Source organism: Silene latifolia, chromosome 9 (genome assembly GCF_048544455.1).
Source record: "Silene latifolia isolate original U9 population chromosome 9, ASM4854445v1, whole genome shotgun sequence".
Classification (NCBI taxonomy): domain Eukaryota; kingdom Viridiplantae; phylum Streptophyta; class Magnoliopsida; order Caryophyllales; family Caryophyllaceae; genus Silene; species Silene latifolia.
Window position 1 is genome coordinate 96,746,028 of NC_133534.1, and position 21,175 is coordinate 96,767,202.

Consider the following 21,175-nt stretch of genomic DNA (forward strand, 5'->3'; position numbering starts at 1 on the left):
AAGATACCTATATTTTCTTATGATGATATTATTAAGATGTTGTTTACTATAATTTCTCCTTCTAAGTTTCGAGGACGAAACTTTTTAAAAAGGAGGGGTGATTGTAACACCCCGTAATTTCGGACCGTTATTATTTTGCGAAAGTAATTTATTAATCAAGTTGAATTTAATATTAATTTATTTGAAGTAAAAATAATTCAAAGAAATATAATTTTATTATATTTTGAGGTAAAGTATTTATTTTGATAGTTTCGAAACGTTTAAAAATAGTTTAAACCGTGTAAAAATCTTTTAATTCGAAATAAGGGCATATCGGGAAAAAATGACAACCCTTTTGAAAATTGGGCAAACGATTTTGGAAATGGGTCGTATGAGTATTCAATTTTCTTGTAATCTCGTGTTTAAGAACTTTGGTCTTGTCGGAATTTGCGTTTGACAAACGGTTTTAATTATTATCGAAACGAGCCAAACCCGACTCGTAAAATCCCGACTAAAAACCCGCTCCCTTCCTCCTTTCCTTTCCTTTTCCCGCGGCACCCCTTCCCCCTTCCTTTTTTCTGATTTTCTTGTCCAACTTTACCTTCCTTTATGTTCTAAATAATTCCCAAATCAAAAACATACAAAATCCAAGCTAAATTCATCATAATTTCTTCGTTTCTTGTCGGATTTTCACATAATTTATATTTTCGGAATCCTCTCTTCAAGATCTACATCCTGGTATATTTTAATTTCAGTTTTCTTGATGTCGTTTTAAGACGATTTTCGGTATAATTTCGGTTTTTATGCTTATTATTGTGTTTTTATTGTTTATTTAGGTGAAGATTTGGAAGACGAGTTTGGGGACTCGTATATAGTCGAAGATAGTGGCTAGTTGCATGTTAGGGTTTTGTATTCAAGGTGCTAATTGCCTTTTTCTAGCTTAAGGTAACATATTTCGAGTTACTCGACGAATAATCGTCACATTCTTTGCTTTTTGTATGTTTTTGTGATTTTTGTTTGAGTAGTTAATTTTCATATGATAAAATGGGTTGCATGCATGTCTAATGCTTGTCTTTTGTTAGTTTAAGTTAACATATTAGTATAGGAATGATTAATTGATGTTTGAGACGGTGTTAAACCGAACAAAAATGGAGAAATGGAGGTGTGGGGGTGGCGGCGGCGAGCGAGCGGCAGCCAGCACCACGGCGCTTGGGGTTGGCCCGGGTTGGTCCGTTGCTTGTTTCGCGGATTTTCATGCATTATTTGTCATTTCGGGTTCATTAATGTTATAGTTAGTATAAGTCACATATGAGTACACTTTTGAATTGAACCATATTAGTAGTAAAAATTATGTTAATGGTAAAAATTATGTTTATATTGGTAGTTGCACATGTTAGGATAGATTATAAAATGAAATTGTTATGAATAGGCTCAAAATGAATTTTTTAGCGATAATTGTAATGTTTGGATGATTGTGCCTAAAATCGAGCCTTAGTCCCTTTGATCGATTCGATGTCATCAATTGTGTGATTGGTCACCGCAATTTAACCCGTGCACTGCCGCAGATGGGGTTGCGGGTAAAAATTCGGTTGGATGAAATTTTATATGAATTGGATAATCGGCCTTTTTCTTGTTTTAGGCCATTTATTATATTTTTATTTCACATGTGTAGTTAGTTGGTTTGAGTAGCTTCTTATATTGTAGAAACGGCCTTAGATTCCCTGAAACCTTTAATATTGTTAATATTGCTAGAAATGGTATTGGTATTAAATACTTCTTGCAGGTTGTTGTGTTTGTCATAGATAGGTCTTTATAGTCTTTGACGAGTATATGTTCACTGCTTAATAGCCTTTGTGTTCCTGACTTGGTGGGATTATATCCAAGTTGGGGCATGACCTCGTTACTTATTTTGATAGTAAGTGGTCAGCTTAAGTACTAGCCAACCCTTTGGTGGACTCCTTAGGGTACTCACTTTGTTTTAGAAAAATTGTGGGTCTTGGGTGCGGTGGTGTGTATCCGCATGTCTAGGTCTTCGCAGATTTTAGGCTAGGGTTGTGTTGTGTCTTTGCCATGTTTTATTCATATTAACCTCTGAGCCAAGATACCGGTTCGATTACCTTCCCTACCTCGTGGTATAGACTCGAGTTACAAGGTGACTATTGACGGTGCTAAGAACTTATGCCTGTCTTTGATATATTGCCCTTTCTTGTATGGTGATTTTATGAATTGTAATAGGTGAGATGTAAGCCGGTTACAATTGATAAATTTTGGTTTCTCGCTTGTTATATGTTTCACATGATAGTTTAGTTTGGTCGTTTAGGGCTCATATGTTAGAATACTTGATAATTAAATGGTTTATCATGTTGTTTACATGTCACACTACATGTTACATTAAAAATGACATTTCGTGGCTGGGCGGACTCGAAGTTACTCCCCACTGAATTGTGGCTTTCGTATTTGTATAAAATGCGATTGACAGGTTGTTGATGCTTAGATGGGGTACACGGACGAGCTAGTGAGCAAAAGAACCTTGGACCTAGTTTGGCTATTTTTGTAGTAAACCTTTAAATAGTTGGTTGTGTATATATTGTGAAGGGACATATGTCTCCCTCTTTTATTTTGGTTTGTATCATTATATTTTCTTATCTTTAGCATAGTTATGTAAATTAGTTCTTAGCATTTGCAGGTTTTGGCATCCTCCTCTTGGAAATGTTTATGAATGGTTTAGAAAAGTTTTAAAAATTACAGGTTTTCGTCTAGTTGAACCAATTACAAACATATCCTGTCAGTTTTTCTGTAGAATTTACGTGTTTATCTTTTGTTAAAAATGAGGGTGTCACAGTTGGTATCAGAGCATATTTGCTCCCGACGCACGTTTGTGCACCCCAATATAAATCACTTGACCTTTAAATAATAAACTTGAGAGATGGGTAGGATGGGTAGAGATAGGATTTTATGTGGTAGTCTGTTTGTGATTGCTAATTGTTAGGTTCTAACCAATGTTCTCTTTTGCAAGATGGCTCTCCAAGAAATGTAGATAATGCAATCTTACAAGCTAAGTGTGTTGATTGTTAGTTATTAATTTTGGTGCCGTTAAAGATTGGTTATGCCAAATGAAGAATGCTTCCACTTTCTCGATATTTCTTTCCGTAGTCGGTGTATCTTACCTTAACCTTCCAATCTCGTTGTTTATTCATCTTTCAAATTCCTCTTCTCTCGCCTTGGTAACTACTCTTCAATTCTTTCTCCCAATTCATCCTTAGTTCGTTTTCTTCTTATAATAAAAGTCCATGTGGACACCTTCCTTTTATTCCGCAGGATAGTTCCCTTGTTCAAGAGAACCCGGTTTTGAGAGAATATATCATTGGAGGGCGTGAACGAGTTGAGAAATTGATTTTTTAAGGTTTGAGTTGTATAGGAGAATATAAGTTGGGATCCTTTGGTCAGTTTTGTTAGTTGTGCTTGATATGAGAGCCTAGTGAGTTGAGAAACACCTTGGTATTTATGTCTATTGAGAGCTTGTTTGTTATAGATGATTGAGCATGGGTACTAATTTAGCACATAAGATGGAATGAACCTGAGCTACTCCATTTGAGAGTCTCGATGTTTCCTGTGGAGAATTAAAGGAATGATAAGTAGCCCTAATCCTTGTAGGCCTTGAAAGGAATACAATAGGACGTTGACGTTGCTTAATGGATTTGTATCGTACTTTGGAATTAGTTAGTTTGTTAAACCTTTCGAGTTAACCAAATCTAATATATAGTAGCCGAAGTTTGAGAACACGTGGTTGACCATATTAATCATATCTGAATTTGGGAATTTTGGTGGAACGTTGATCGATGTAGTTCGTGAGTTCAAAGATGTGATTCTAATTTATGGTATCGGAGACTAGAAGTATTAAGTGGTGAGATGATGGAGTAAACAAGCCATGGTATTTGGGGATGACATAGTAAGTGAAGTTCAATGACGAGAATTGTAAAGGAGATACTTTGGGACATGGATGGTAATAAATGAATTTGTGTGGTGAATTGATTTTGGCTCTTAGAACCAATTGAGTTGATGAATAACTACCATTGTGGAGTCCTTGTTAGTCCTATGATTTGGTAGACATTTGGGGCCTTGTTGAGCACCTTAGTGAAGTAACCTTATCATATCGATCATAAGCTTTGATGAGTGTTTGGTAAGCGGTAACCTTTTCATTATGCCGCTTTTGTTCTCCTTTCCTCCTCTTTAACGTTCGTTGAACCCTGTTCTTATGCCAAAGTTTACGTATCTTCTTCTTGCCCGAGATATCTTCTTAACTCGAATACCTCTTATTTTTGTCAACCGTTATCTTTACAGTTCGACTCCTTATTTCCTAACATGTCATTTGTTCCTTGCTTATCCTTCCTTAACGCCTTTTTATAATACTATTTCTTTTGAGAAATGTTGGCCTTGGTTGGACATCATGACCTTTGAAGGGATTGTTGTGTTTGACCCTTTCCTGGTTTTGAGAGGATTTTATATTGGAAAGACTTAGGTAGGGTGATGAGACATACTTGATGGTTCTTATACCTATAGATCCTTGATAAAGTGAGTACGTTGGATTGGTGGATTTTTGTGTGTCAAATGTGAGTTGCTTTGGTTACTAAGGTTATGGACCATGGCATTGTTGTTTATGTTTGGATACTAGTGCCTAGTACTTGACTTAAAATGGATGAAACTGAATGGTGGATTTGAGGATATGGGATTGACTAAGTAGACGAGTTTTTGATTGGCTTCTATAATTACTTTTGATATGAGGGTTTGATAATGTATATGTTACCGTGTGAGAAATGTTAAATGTGGGGTTGTTAGTTGATTTTAGTGAGTGATATTGATTACTACTTGAACTATGGTATGAGAGTGAGAGTAAGCTACATTATTGGGAAGTTTTAGCACTTGTTTTAATAACTAGAAAGGGTAATGGTATGGTTGACACCAATTGCTAGGTTAAAGAACATAGTTTCAATTTAGGGTTTTAGGAACTCTGAGGTGATAAAGTGTTGTTACAATTAAGACCTTGTTCCTTGGGAATTTGATGGTAAGTAAGTTTAGGATGTCAAATTTGAAAGAATATTCCTTGAGATGTTGATGACATAATGGATTGGTGATATGATTTGATATTAGTTGGCTCTTGAGAGTTCTTGAGTTGAGAGAGACTTAGTATTGAGAAGAATTTGTTAATCCTATAGTTTTATAGACCTTGAGGTCGCATTGAGTACTTGTGATGGTGTGATGGTGTTGTAGCTGAGTATAGTTCCGTTTTTGGGAATCTCTAGTAAGTAAAAGGATAGAGAAACTTGAGATCCTATTGATTTTTCAGATTTTGGGGTTGGTATGTTACTATCTTGTTTTGAAATGAGAATTTGGTGATCTATTTGAGGAACTTTCTCTTGGAGTTTATAGCTTGCTATTGGAATTCTTGATTAAAGGTTTATTTGTTTTGAGGAAACCCTTGGGAGTGATGTGGTTATGAGTTTTGTTGTTAGGAAGTTTTGGAACTGTTTTGAGTGATGTTGTTGTTTGAGACAAAGGTGTCTGGCGTTCCTTGTTGTCTAATTTTCCCTTCTTCCTTGATCATGAGCGCTACCGCTCATACCTCTCTTCCTTACTTCATCATACTCCTCTCATAAGTTTGATGTTGGTAACCTATGAAACTCCATTTTTGATACCCTTTTAGGTTCGACTTCAATTCTTACTCCATGAAATTCATACAGCTCTTTTGATTAGTTAAGCTTGAATCCTTTTAACATACTTTGTTTTTTTTTATGCTATCTAAGTTACTTTCCTTTTTGTACAACTTCTAAACTTTCAAGCTGCCGGGTTCGATTCATTCTTAAAAGTTTATGTCACTTCTGCAAACCTAACCTATTTTTGAAGACTTGAAAATGAAAATTTGATGTAGTTCCCTATTCCTTTCTTGAATATAAACTCATTTACCGTAATTTTAATTTCTAGACCCGAGATTTCGTTAAGATTTGTCTCTGATTTGGTAAGATAGCGTTCTTGTGTGCACGACAAGAGCAATTCCGTTCCATGTATGAGACTTACATTCTTGAAAAACTCTTCATTAATGTTTTGAAGGTATTTTGGTTTTTGATTTATACAAATGATTTGACTTTTTACCTTATTTTGATATGAAATGTGGATGTTCCTGTCTGATCAACAAGAGTATCACCGTTTCATTGAAAAGATACCTATATTTTCTTATGATGATATTATTAAGATGTTGTTTACTATAATTTCTCCTTCTAAGTTTTGAGGACGAAACTTTTTAAAAAGGAGGGGTGATTGTAACACCCCGTAATTTCGGACCGTTATTATTTTGCGAAAGTAATTTATTAATCACGTTGAATTTAATATTAATTTATTTGAAGTAAAAATAATTCAAAGAAATATAATTTTATTATATTTTGAGGTAAAGTATTTATTTTGATAGTTTCGAAACGTTTAAAAATAGTTTAAACCGTGTAAAAATCTTTTAATTCGAAATAAGGGCATATCGGGAAAAAAATGACAACCCTTTTGAAAATTGGGCAAACGATTTTGGAAATGGGTCGTATGAGTATTCAATTTTCTTGTAATCTCGTGTTTAAGAACTTTGGTCTTGTCGGAATTTGCGTTTGACAAACGGTTTTAATTATTATCGAAACGAGCCAAACCCGACTCGTAAAATCCCGACTAAAAACCCGCTCCCTTCCTCCTTTCCTTTCCTTTTCCCGCGGCACCCCTTCCCCCTTCCTTTTTTCTGATTTTCTTGTCCAACTTTACCTTCCTTTATGTTCTAAATAATTCCCAAATCAAAAACATACAAAATCCAAGCTAAATTCATCATAATTTCTTCGTTTCTTGTCGGATTTTCACATAATTTATATTTTCGGAATCCTCTCTTCAAGATCTACATCCTGGTATATTTTAATTTCAGTTTTCTTGATGTCGTTTTAAGACGATTTTCGGTATAATTTCGGTTTTTATGCTTATTATTGTGTTTTTATTGTTTATTTAGGTGAAGATTTGGAAGACGAGTTTGGGGACTCGTATATAGTCGAAGATAGTGGCTAGTTGCATGTTAGGGTTTTGTATTCAAGGTGCTAATTGCCTTTTTCTAGCTTAAGGTAACATATTTCGAGTTACTCGACGAATAATCGTCACATTCTTTGCTTTTTGTATGTTTTTGTGATTTTTCTTTGAGTAGTTAATTTTCATATGATAAAATGGGTTGCATGCATGTCTAATGCTTGTCTTTTGTTAGTTTAAGTTAACATATTAGTATAGGAATGATTAATTGATGTTTCAGACGGTGTTAAATCGAACAAAAATGGAGAAATGGAGGTGTGGGGATGGCGGCGGCGAGGCTAGGCCGGCAGCCACGATCGCTTGGGGTTGGCCCGGGTTGGTCCGTTGCTTGTTTCGTGGATTTTCATGCATTATTTGTCATTTCGGGTTCATTAATGTTATAGTTAGTATAAGTCACATATGAGTACACTTTTGAATTGAACCATATTAGTAGTAAAAATTATGTTTATATTGGTAGTTGCACATGTTAGGATAGATTATAAAATGAAATTGTTATGAAGAGGCTCAAAATGAATTTTTTAGCGATAATTGTAATGTTTGGATGATTGTGCCGAAAATCGAGCCTTAGTCCCTTTGATGATTCGATGTCATCAATTGTGTGATTGGTCACCGCAATTTAACCCGTGCACTGTCGCAGATGGGGTTGCGGGTAAAAATTCGGTTGGATGAAATTTTATATGAATTGGATAATCGGCCTTTTTCTTGTTTAGGCCATTTATTATATTTTTATTTCACATGTGTAGTTAGTTGGTTTGAGTAGCTTCTTATATTGTAGAAACGGCCTTAGATTCCCTGAAACCTTTAATATTGTTAATATTGCTAGAAATGGTATTGGTATTAAATACTTCTTGCAGGTTGTTGTGTTTGTCATAGATAGGTCTTTATAGTCTTTGACGAGTATATGTTCACTGCTTAATAGCCTTTGTGTTCCTGACTTGGTGGGATTATATCCAAGTTGGGGCATGACCTCGTTACTTATTTTGATAGTAAGTGGTCAGCTTAAGTACTAGCCAACCCTTTGGTGGACTCCTTAGGGTACTCACTTTGTTTTAGAAAAATTGTGGGTCTTGGGTGCGGTGGTGTGTATCCGCATGTCTAGGTCTGCTTAGATTTTAGGCTAGGGTTGTGTTGTGTCTTGGCCATGTTTTATTCATATTAACCCTCGAGCCAAGATACCGGTTCGATTACCTTCCCTACCTCGTGGTATAGACTCGAGTTACAAGGTGACTATTGACGGTGCTAAGAACTTATGCCTGTCTTTGATATATTGCCCTTTCTTGTATGGTGATTTTATGAATTGTAATAGGTGAGATGTAAGCCGGTTACAATTGATAAAGTTTGGTTTACTGCTTGTTATATGTTTCACATGATAGTTTAGTTTGGTCAGTTTAGGGCTCATATGTTAGAATACTTGATAATTAAATGGTTTATCATGTTGTTTACATGTCACACTACATGTTACATTAAAAATGACATTTCGTGGCTGGGAGGACTCGAAGTTACTCCCCACTGAATTGTGGCTTTCGTATTTGTATAAAATGCGATTGACAGGTTGTTGATGCTTAGATGGGGTACACGGACGAGCTAGTGAGCAAAAGAACCTTGGACCTAGTTTGGCTATTTTTGTAGTAAACCTTTAAATAGTTGGTTGTGTATATATTGTGAAGGGACATATGTCTCCCTCTTTTATTTTGGTTTGTATCATTATATTTTCTTATCTTTAGCATAGTTATGTAAATTAGTTCTTAGCATTTGCAGGTTTTGGCATCCTCCTCTTGGAAATGTTTATGAATGGTTTAGAAAAGTTTTAAAAATTACAGTTTTTCGTCTAGTTGAACCAATTACAAACATATCCTGTCAGTTTTTCTGTAGAATTTACGTGTTTATCTTTTGTTAAAAATGAGGGTGTCACAGTTGGTATCAGAGCATATTTGCTCCCGACGCACGTTTGTGCACCCCAATATAAATCACTTGACCTTTAAATAATAAACTTGAGAGATGGGTAGGATGGGTAGAGATAGGATTTTATGTGGTAGTCTGTTTGTGATTGCTAATTTTTAGGTTCTAACCAATGTTCTCTTTTGCAAGATGGCTCTCCAAGAAATGTAGATAATGCAATCTTACAAGCTAAGTGTGTTGATTGTTAGTTATTAATTTTGGTGCCGTTAAAGATTGGTTATGCCAAATGAAGAATGCTTCCACTTTCTCGATATTTCTTTCCGTAGTCGGTGTATCTTACCTTAACCTTCCAATCTCGTTGTTTATTCATCTTTCAAATTCCTCTTCTCTCGCCTTGGTAACTACTCTTCAATTCTTTCTCCCGATTCATCCTTAGTTCGTTTTCTTCTTATAATAAAAGTCCATGTGGACACCTTCCTTTTATTCCGCAGGATAGTTCCCTTGTTCAAGAGAACCCGGTTTTGAGAGAATATATCATTGGAGGGCGTGAACGAGTTGAGAAATTGATTTTTTAAGGTTTGAGTTGTATAGGAGAATATAAGTTGGGATCCTTTGGTCAGTTTTGTTAGTTGTGCTTGATATGAGAGCCTAGTGAGTTGAGAAACACCTTGGTATTTATGTCTATTGAGAGCTTGTTTGTTATAGATGATTGAGCATGGGTACTACTTTAGCACATAAGATGGAATGAACCTGAGCTACTCCATTTGAGAGTCTCGATGTTTCCTGTGGAGAATTAAAGGAATGATAAGTAGCCCTAATCCTTGTAGGCCTTGAAAGGAATACAATAGGACGTTGACGTTGCTTAATGGATTTGTATCGTACTTTGGAATTAGTTAGTTTGTTAAACCTTTCGAGTTAACCAAATCTAATATATAGTAGCCGAAGTTTGAGAACACGTGGTTGACCATATTAATCATATCTGAATTTGGGAATTTTGGTGGAACGTTGATCGATGTAGTTCGTGAGTTCAAAGATGTGATTCTAATTTATGGTATCGGAGACTAGAAGTATTAAGTGGTGAGATGATGGAGTAAACAAGCCATGGTATTTGGGGATGACATAGTAAGTGAAGTTCAATGACGAGAATTGTAAAGGAGATACTTTGGGACATGGATGGTAATAAATGAATTTGTGTGGTGAATTGATTTTGGCTCTTAGAACCAATTGAGTTGATGAATAACTACCATTGTGGAGTCCTTGTTAGTCCTATGATTTGGTAGACATTTGGGGCCTTGTTGAGCACCTTAGTGAAGTAACCTTATCATATCGATCATAAGCTTTGATGAGTGTTTGGTAAGCGGTAACCTTTTCATTATGCCGCTTTTGTTCTCCTTTCCTCCTCTTTAACGTTCGTTGAACCCTGTTCTTATGCCAAAGTTTACGTATCTTCTTCTTGCCCGAGATATCTTCGTAACTCGAATACCTCTTATTTTTGTCAACCGTTATCTTTACAGTTCGACTCCTTATTTCCTAACATGTCATTTGTTCCTTGCTTATCCTTCCTTAACGCCTTTTTATAACACTACAAAATAATTGCGGGAAACTGACGGAATAATTCTGACGGAAATTAAAATCGTCAGTTTACACGGAGTTCCGACGGAATTCTGACGGAATGGATTCCTGACGGAATTGCCGTCAGAGTTCGTCAGTGAAATCACGCGCGTTAACCCAATTTAATGCCGCCAAATGAAAGTCAGGAATCCTGACGGAAATTCCGTCATAAAAATCAAAATAATTGACTTTTATGACGGAATTTCCGTCAGAAATTTTAATTTTCCTGACGAAAAAGTCGTCAGATAGACACACAAACACAGGGTTAAGGGTAAATTAGAAAAGAAGGAAAACTGACGACAATTCCGTCGGATACGTTCTTTAAACCAAAAAAAAATAAAGACGATCCTCACTTTCACCCTCACTCTCGCTCTCACACTCAAGTCACTCCCAAACCCTAACCCCCAAAAACCCGGCACTCCTTCCCTGCCTCCGGCAATCTCACCGGCGTCACCACATCGGCGGCCACCACGAGCGTCTCTCCCTCCCTCCGGCAACCTCTCTCCATTTTCTTCTTTCTTTCAGGTAAGGTATGAATCATCCTCCGGTGTTCTATTTATATGGATATTTTGAGCTTAAATCTGTTTCAACCGAAAAGTTAGGGTTTCTTAATTTTTGTTTATCTTAGATCTGTTTGAAGTATTTAAATTGGACTTGAAAAGATTCGGAAATTTTATGTTGTACACTAATTGATTCAGTTATAAGTGTTATTGTTCTAGTCATTGTTCTACTCATACTACTTACTTTCAGAATGTTTTATTCATTGTTAATCGACTTTCAAATTCTGTTGAGCCCTTCATAGATGATTATGCAGCTACACAAATGTGATTTTTTATGGATTAAGTAGAAAATTGAATTTGTCATCTTATTTTGATGATTGGGTTTAATTTGATTTGCAGGGTATGCCTAGTTTTGCAGTTACTTTGATAATATTGGGGTTTTCGTAGTTAATCATCCATATTAAATACGAGTAATGGGTTTGGAAGTTGTAGATGATGATATCGATTGCCTTGTTAATGAAGGTGCGCCGGAGGATGCTATTGATGATGGGTGAGTATCTTAATTTAAGTAAATAGCCTTGTATAGAAATGCTGTATTTTTTTGTTCTAGAAATGGTCATGAAGATCATCTGCCAACTAGTAATCCATTTGTGTAATTGTGTTTGTGATGAAGTAACTGTAAATTTGGTGCATGAGATGCCCCTTGCTATATACTCCCCTATTCCACCACATCTCATCCAATACTTTACGACTTTTTTTTAGGAATGGGTGTTGGACTTCCTGCCCCTCTTGTATGTGTTTTCATAAATTGTCGATCTAAAAACAACCATGAATTATCTGATGAGACAGACTGAGTATTAAACTTCAATAGAGATTGGTCTGTTTATAGTCATTTTAATCATAAAAGTCAACATTGGATTGAGATATGATAGCGTGGGTGATGCAACGACTACAAATATGTATATAATAGAAGTATATAATAGAAGTATCGTCAAATGGAGCCATGATTTTTATGGCTAGATAATACAGTATGGTTTAGCAAATCATGTATCCTATTCTCAAATAGAGTTGATGCTGCTCTTTGTCTAGCTATGGAGGATGATGCTAATATGTTTTAGATTTCTAGATTTAGACTCTTTTGTCATTGAAATCCGACATCCTCTCTTTTGTTTTGTACAAGACCGTTGCATACATATTAGTTACTATAACCTTCATTAAATAAGGAACATCACATGAAATGAGGCCATTGTATGCACACTACAGTCTTATTTAAGGTTTTGTTGGCTACTTTTTGTGACGTGAATGGGGGGTTCGATATTTGCTATTTTGTCTAACTATAGGGTGTGTTTGTTGAAGAATTTCTCAGGGTTTTGATTAAATATTGCATCAGAGTTTCATTGGATCATGTTTGTTCAGCATTGAGGTAAGTGATTATTGGTAAATTTATATTTGTATAGAGCATATTACTTAGCCAAAAGATTATAAATTTCGGATTTGATGACAATGGTTAACCAAGCAAGTGAAATGGGCATACTATAAATTAGATTTTATAGCCACTTTCACTAGTTAACTCCTATGTATGCTCAAGGTGAGATATCCCAGAATTGATTTATGAATCAAACCATGTAGAAGCGGTCATTAACGTGACTGCTATGTTATCCTCAGTGTCTTACCGGGTGTCTTACTGGTTTTTCAGTGTGATATTTTATGTTAAAGAAACTTTCCTCAAATTAGTATCGGTTTACTTTTACATATGCTCGTTGTAATAACATTCATTCATCTTTTTTCCTTATCCATCATTTGTGTAGGTGCAAAACGTTGGGATTATCGGGATATTCAGGCGAACATTAAACCTTCCAATCCTTTCGTGGCCAAGCGCCCTTGTTTTGTCGCTGTGGGTTATCCCTTAAGAAACAAAGGTACTACGTTTAGCCTAACCTTCATCTTTAGCTTTATTAGTTTAAAAAGGCTGTCTATACAACTTGAGTTTACCAGTGAAATATCTTAGCTTTTTAATCGTCAAGAATGCATTCTATTAATACTCCAGTTTATAAAGAATTCACTATATGATTCTGAGCATGCTGTAATTTTCTTGCACCTTTAGGTACATCGACAACCATGATGTATTGCAGCCTTGCGGCGCTGAGCTGTTGTTGGATTTGAAGAGTGCTGCTGCTAATTCCTTCCCTTCCAGTGTAGCCAAAGCTTGATATTTTGCTTGTATTATTTTATCTTGTTATGATGCTCGACTTAGTATAAATGTTTCTCTTTCGATTTTGTCGATCAAGTATGTCACGTGTGTGATATTTATGCCTGATTTGGAATTCCTAGACCTGACTCCATATGGCCTTTATATCAATTTGATTTTGTTCAGTTTAGAGAACATTTGACAAAGAACACATTTTTTTTTAAAAAACGGAAATTTTTCTGACGGAAAAACCGTCAGAATTTTTGTTACTGTACAAATTTCTGACGGATTTTCCGTCAGGAAAGTCAATTTAATGTTGACTTTTATCCAAACCCCAGGGAATATGGTTGACGGATTATCCGTCAGGTTTCTGTCAGAAATGCAAATTACCGACGGAAAATCCGTCAGGATTGCATTTTTCGTGACGAATTATAGTGACGCGCGTTCCTGACGGAAAATCCGTCAGGAATCCGCATTTCTGACGGATAAGGGCTGTTATTGACGGATTTTGTCCGTCAGTTTCCCTTGTTTTTTTTGTAGTGTAATACTATTTCTTTTGAGAAATGTTGGCCTTGGTTGGACATCATGACCTTTGAAGGGATTGTTGTGTTTGACCCTTTCCTGGTTTTGAGAGGATTTGATATTGGAAAGACTTAGGTAGGGTGATGAGACATACTTGATGGTTCTTATACCTATAGATCCTTGATAAAGTGAGTACGTTGGATTGGTGGATTTTTGTGTGTCAAATGTGAGTTGCTTTGGTTACTAAGGTTATGGACCATGGCATTGTTGTTTATGTTTGGATACTAGTGCCTAGTACTTGACTTAAAATGGATGAAACTGAATGGTGGATTTGAGGATATGGGATTGACTAAGTAGACGAGTTTTTGATTGGCTTCTATAATTACTTTTGATATGAGGGTTTGATAATGTATATGTTACCGTGTGAGAAATGTTAAATGTGGGGTTGTTAGTTGATTTTAGTGAGTGATATTGATTACTACTTGAACTATGGTATGAGAGTGAGAGTAAGCTACATTATTGGGAAGTTTTAGCACTTGTTTTAATAACTAGAAAGGGTAATGGTATGGTTGACACCAATTGCTAGGTTAAAGAACATAGTTTCAATTTAGGGTTTCGGGAACTCGAGGTGATAAAGTGTTGTTACAATTAAGACCTTGTTCCTTGGGAATTTGATGGTAAGTAAGTTTAGGATGTCAAATTTGAAAGAATATTCCTTGAGATGTTGATGACATAATGGATTGGTGATATGATTTGATATTAGTTGGCTCTTGAGAGTTCTTGAGTTGAGAGAGACTTAGTATTGAGAAGAATTTGTTAATCCTATAGTTTTATAGACCTTGAGGTCGCATTGAGTACTTGTGATGGTGTGATGGTGTTGTAGCTGAGTATAGTTCCGTTTTTGGGAATCTCTAGTAAGTAAAAGGATAGAGAAACTTGAGATCCTATTGATTTTTCAGATTTTGGGGTTGGTATGTTACTATCTTGTTTTGAAATGAGAATCTGGTGATCTATTTGAGGAACTTTCTCTTGGAGTTTATAGCTTGGTATTGGAATTCTTGATTAAAGGTTTATTTGTTTTGAGGAAACCCTTGGGAGTGATGTGGTTATGAGTTTTGTTGTTAGGAAGTTTTGGAACCGTTTTGAGTGATGTTGTTGTTTGAGACAAAGGTGTCTGGCGTTCCTTGTTGTCTAATTTTCCCTTCTTCCTTGATCATGAGCGCTACCGCTCATACCTCTCTTCCTTACTTCATCATACTCCTCTCATAAGTTTGATGTTGGTAACCTATGAAACTCCATTTTTGATACCCTTTTAGGTTCGACTTCAATTCTTACTCCATGAAATTCATACAGCTCTTTTGATTAGTTAAGCTTGAATCCTTTTAACATACTTTGTTTTTTTTTTTTATGCTATCTAAGTTACTTTCCTTTTTGTACAACTTCTAAACTTTCAAGCTGCCGGGTTCGATTCATTCTTAAAAGTTTATGTCACTTCTGCAAACCTAACCTATTTTTGAAGACTTGAAAATGAAAATTTGATGTAGTTCCCTATTCCTTTCTTGAATATAAACTCATTTACCGTAATTTTAATTTCTAGACCCGAGATTTCGTTAAGATTTGTCTCTGATTTGGTAAGATAGCGTTCTTGTGTGCACGACAAGAGCAATTCCGTTCCATGTATGAGACTTACATTCTTGAAAAACTCTTCATTAATGTTTTGAAGGTATTTTGGTTTTTGATTTATACAAATGATTTGACTTTTTACCTTATTTTGATATGAAATGTGGATGTTCCTGTCTGATCAACAAGAGTATCACCGTTTCATTGAAAAGATACCTATATTTTCTTATGATGATATTATTAAGATGTTGTTTACTATAATTTCTCCTTCTAAGTTTCGAGGACGAAACTTTTTAAAAAGGAGGGGTGATTGTAACACCCCGTAATTTCGGACCGTTATTATTTTGCGAAAGTAATTTATTAATCAAGTTGAATTTAATATTAATTTATTTGAAGTAAAAATAATTCAAAGAAATATAATTTTATTATATTTTGAGGTAAAGTATTTATTTTGATAGTTTCGAAACGTTTAAAAATAGTTTAAACCGTGTAAAAATCTTTTAATTCGAAATAAGGGCATATCGGGAAAAAAATGACAACCCTTTTGAAAATTGGGCAAACGATTTTGGAAATGGGTCGTATGAGTATTCAATTTTCTTGTAATCTCGTGTTTAAGAACTTTGGTCTTGTCGGAATTTGCGTTTGACAAACGGTTTTAATTATTATCGAAACGAGCCAAACCCGACTCGTAAAATCCCGACTAAAAACCCGCTCCCTTCCTCCTTTCCTTTCCTTTTCCCGCGGCACCCCTTCCCCCTTCCTTTTTTCTGATTTTCTTGTCCAACTTTACCTTCCTTTATGTTCTAAATAATTCCCAAATCAAAAACATACAAAATCCAAGCTAAATTCATCATAATTTCTTCGTTTCTTGTCGGATTTTCACATAATTTATATTTTCGGAATCCTCTCTTCAAGATCTACATCCTGGTATATTTTAATTTCAGTTTTCTTGATGTCGTTTTAAGACGATTTTCGGTATAATTTCGGTTTTTTATGCTTATTATTGTGTTTTTATTGTTTATTTAGGTGAAGATTTGGAAGACGAGTTTGGGGACTCGTATATAGTCGAAGATAGTGGCTAGTTGCATGTTAGGGTTTTGTATTCAAGGTGCTAATTGCCTTTTTCTAGCTTAAGGTAACATATTTCGAGTTACTCGACGAATAATCGTCACATTCTTTGCTTTTTGTATGTTTTTGTGATTTTTGTTTGAGTAGTTAATTTTCATATGATAAAATGGGTTGCATGCATGTCTAATGCTTGTCTTTTGTTAGTTTAAGTTAACATATTAGTATAGGAATAATTAATTGATGTTTCAGACGGTGTTAAACTGAACAAAAATGGAGAAATGGAGGTGTGGGGTGGCGGCGGCGGAGCCCGGAGGCCCACGGCGCCTTGGGGTTGGCCCGGGTTGGTCCGTTGCTTGTTTCGCGGATTTTCATGCATTATTTGTCATTTCGGGTTCATTAATGTTATAGTTAGTATAAGTCACATATGAGTACACTTTTGAATTGAACCATATTAGTAGTAAAAATTATGTTAATGGTAAAAATTATGTTTATATTGGTAGTTGCACATGTTAGGATAGATTATAAAATGAAATTGTTATGAATAGGCTCAAAATGAATTTTTTAGCGATAATTGTAATGTTTGGATGATTGTGTAAAATCGAGCCTTAGTCCCTTTGATCGATTCGATGTCGATCAATTGTGTGATTGGTCACCGCAATTTAACCCGCACTGTCGCAGATCGGGGTTGCGGGTAAAAATTCGGTTGGATGAAATTTTATATGAATTGGATAATCGGCCTTTTTCTTGTTTTAGGCCATTTATTATATTTTTATTTCACATGTGTAGTTAGTTGGTTTGAGTAGCTTCTTATATTGTAGAAACGGCCTTAGATTCCCTGAAACCTTTAATATTGTTAATATTGCTAGAAATGGTATTGGTATTAAATACTTCTTGCAGGTTGTTGTGTTTGTCATAGATAGGTCTTTATAGTCTTTGACGAGTATATGTTCACTGCTTAATAGCCTTTGTGTTCCTGACTTGGTGAGATTATATCCAAGTTGGGGCATGACCTCGTTACTTATTTTGATAGTAAGTGGTCAGCTTAAGTACTAGCCAACCCTTTGGTGGACTCCTTAGGGTACTCACTTTGTTTTAGAAAAATTGTGGGTCTTGGGTGCGGTGGTGTGTATCCGCATGTCTAGGTCTTCGCAGATTTTAGGCTAGGGTTGTGTTGTGTCTTTGCCATATTTTATTCATATTAACCTCTGAGCCAAGATACCGGTTCGATTACCTTCCCTACCTCGTGGTATAGACTCGAGTTACAAGGTGACTATTGACGGTGCTAAGAACTTATGCCTGTCTTTGATATATTGCCCTTTCTTGTATGGTGATTTTATGAATTGTAATAGGTGAGATGTAAGCCGGTTACAATTGATAAATTTTGGTTTACTGCTTGTTATATGTTTCACATGATAGTTTAGTTTGGTCAGTTTAGGGCTCATATGTTAGAATACTTGATAATTAAATGGTTTATCATGTTGTTTACATGTCACACTACATGTTACATTAAAAATGACATTTCGTGGCTGGGCGGACTCGAAGTTACTCCCCACTGAATTGTGGCTTTCGTATTTGTATAAAATGCGATTGACAAAGTTGTTGATGCTTAGATGGGGTACACGGACGAGCTAGTGAGCAAAAGAACCTTGGACCTAGTTTGGCTATTTTTGTAGTAAACCTTTAAATAGTTGGTTGTGTATATATTGTGAAGGGACATATGTCTCCCTCTTTTATTTTGGTTTGTATCATTATATTTTCTTATCTTTAGCATAGTTATGTAAATTAGTTCTTAGCATTTGCAGGTTTTGGCATCCTCCTCTTGGAAATGTTTATGAATGGTTTAGAAAAGTTTTAAAAATTACAGGTTTTCGTCTAGTTGAACCAATTACAAACATATCCTGTCAGTTTTTCTGTAGAATTTACGTGTTTATCTTTTGTTAAAAATGAGGGTGTCACGGTTGGTATCGAGCATATTTGCTCCCGACGCACGTTTGTGCACCCCAATATAAATCACTTGACCTTTAAATAATAAACTTGAGAGATGGGTAGGATGGGTAGAGATAGGATTTTATGTGGTAGTCTGTTTGTGATTGCTAATTGTTAGGTTCTAACCAATGTTCTCTTTTGCAAGATGGCTCTCCAAGAAATGTAGATAATGCAATCTTACAAGCTAAGTGTGTTGATTGTTAGTTATTAATTTTGGTGCCGTTAAAGATTGGTTATGCCAAATGAAGAATGCTTCCACTTTCTCGATATTTCTTTCCGTAGTCGGTGTATCTTACCTTAACCTTCCAATCTCGTTGTTTATTCATCTTTCAAATTCCTCTTCTCTCGCCTTGGTAACTACTCTTCAATTCTTTCTCCCGATTCATCCTTAGTTCGTTTTCTTCTTATAATAAAAGTCCATGTGGACACCTTCCTTTTATTCCGCAGGATAGTTCCCTTGTTCAAGAGAACCCGGTTTTGAGAGAATATATCATTGGAGGGCGTGAACGAGTTGAGAAATTGATTTTTTAAGGTTTGAGTTGTATAGGAGAATATAAGTTGGGATCCTTTGGTCAGTTTTGTTAGTTGTGCTTGATATGAGAGCCTAGTGAGTTGAGAAACACCTTGGTATTTATGTCTATTGAGAGCTTGTTTGTTATAGATGATTGAGCATGGGTACTACTTTAGCACATAAGATGGAATGAACCTGAGCTACTCCATTTGAGAGTCTCGATGTTTCCTGTGGAGAATTAAAGGAATGATAAGTAGCCCTAATCCTTGTAGGCCTTGAAAGGAATACAATAGGACGTTGACGTTGCTTAATGGATTTGTATCGTACTTTGGAATTAGTTAGTTTGTTAAACCTTTCGAGTTAACCAAATCTAATATATAGTAGCCGAAGTTTGAGAACACGTGGTTGACCATATTAATCATATCTGAATTTGGGAATTTTGGTGGAACGTTGATCGATGTAGTTCGTGAGTTCAAAGATGTGATTCTAATTTATGGTATCGGAGACTAGAAGTATTAAGTGGTGAGATGATGGAGTAAACAAGCCATGGTATTTGGGGATGACATAGTAAGTGAAGTTCAATGACGAGAATTGTAAAGGAGATACTTTGGGACATGGATGGTAATAAATGAATTTGTGTGGTGAATTGATTTTGGCTCTTAGAACCAATTGAGTTGATGAATAACTACCATTGTGGAGTCCTTGTTAGTCCTATGATTTGGTAGACATTTGGGGCCTTGTTGAGCACCTTAGTGAAGTAACCTTATCATATCGATCATAAGCTTTGATGAGTGTTTGGTAAGCGGTAACCTTTTCATTATGCCGCTTTTGTTCTCCTTTCCTCCTCTTTAACGTTCGTTGAACCCTGTTCTTATGCCAAAGTTTACGTATCTTCTTCTTGCCCGAGATATCTTCTTAACTCGAATACCTCTTATTTTTGTCAACCGTTATCTTTCTGATTCGACTCCTTATTTCCTAACATGTCATTTGTTCCTTGCTTATCCTTCCTTAACGCCTTTTTATAATACTATTTCTTTTGAGAAATGTTGGCCTTGGTTGGACATCATGACCTTTGAAGGGATTGTTGTGTTTGACCCTTTCCTGGTTTTGAGAGGATTTGATATTGGAAAGACTTAGGTAGGGTGATGAGACATACTTGATGGTTCTTATACCTATAGATCCTTGATAAAGTGAGTACGTTGGATTGGTGGATTTTTGTGTGTCAAATGTGAGTTGCTTTGGTTACTAAGGTTATGGACCATGGCATTGTTGTTTATGTTTGGATACTAGTGCCTAGTACTTGACTTAAAATGGATGAAACTGAATGGTGGATTTGAGGATATGGGATTGACTAAGTAGACGAGTTTTTGATTGGCTTCTATAATTACTTTTGATATGAGGGTTTGATAATGTATATGTTACCGTGTGAGAAATGTTAAATGTGGGGTTGTTAGTTGATTTTAGTGAGTGATATTGATTACTACTTGAACTATGGTATGAGAGTGAGAGTAAGCTACATTATTGGGAAGTTTTAGCACTTGTTTTAATAACTAGAAAGGGTAATGGTATGGTTGACACCAATTGCTAGGTTAAAGAACATAGTTTCAATTTAGGGTTTTAGGAACTCTGAGGTGATAAAGTGTTGTTACAATTAAGACCTTGTTCCTTGGGAATTTGATGGTAAGTAAGTTTAGGATGTCAAATTTGAAAGAATATTCCTTGAGATGTTGATGACATAATGGATTGGTGATATGATTTGATATTAGTTGGCTCTTGAGAGTTCTTGAGTTGAGAGAGACTTAGTATTGAGAAGAATTTGTTAATCCTATAGTTTTATAGACCTTGAGGTCGCATTGAGTACTTGTGATGGTGTGATGGTGTTGTAGCTGAGTATAGTTCCGTTTTTGGGAATCTCTAGTAAGTAAAAGGATAGAGAAACTTGAGATCCTATTGATTTTTCAGATTTTGGGGTTGGTATGTTACTATCTTGTTTTGAAATGAGAATCTGGTGATCTATTTGAGGAACTTTCTCTTGGAGTTTATAGCTTGGTATTGGAATTCTTGATTAAAGGTTTATTTGTTTTGAGGAAACCCTTGGGAGTGATGTGGTTATGAGTTTTGTTGTTAGGAAGTTTTGGAACCGTTTTGAGTGATGTTGTTGTTTGAGACAAAGATGTCTGGCGTTCCTTGTTG

General features: G+C 35.7%; 1 long non-coding RNA gene across 1 annotated transcript; it reads left to right on the forward strand.

Annotated features, from left to right (window-relative positions):
* The first annotated feature begins 11,492 nt into the window (after positions 1-11,492).
* On the forward strand, positions 11,493-12,998 carry LOC141598216 (uncharacterized). Its single transcript, XR_012523335.1, has 3 exons — positions 11,493-11,637; positions 12,444-12,510; positions 12,896-12,998. It is a non-coding gene; the product is annotated as an uncharacterized LOC141598216 (long non-coding RNA).
* Positions 12,999-21,175: the final 8,177 nt, after the last annotated feature.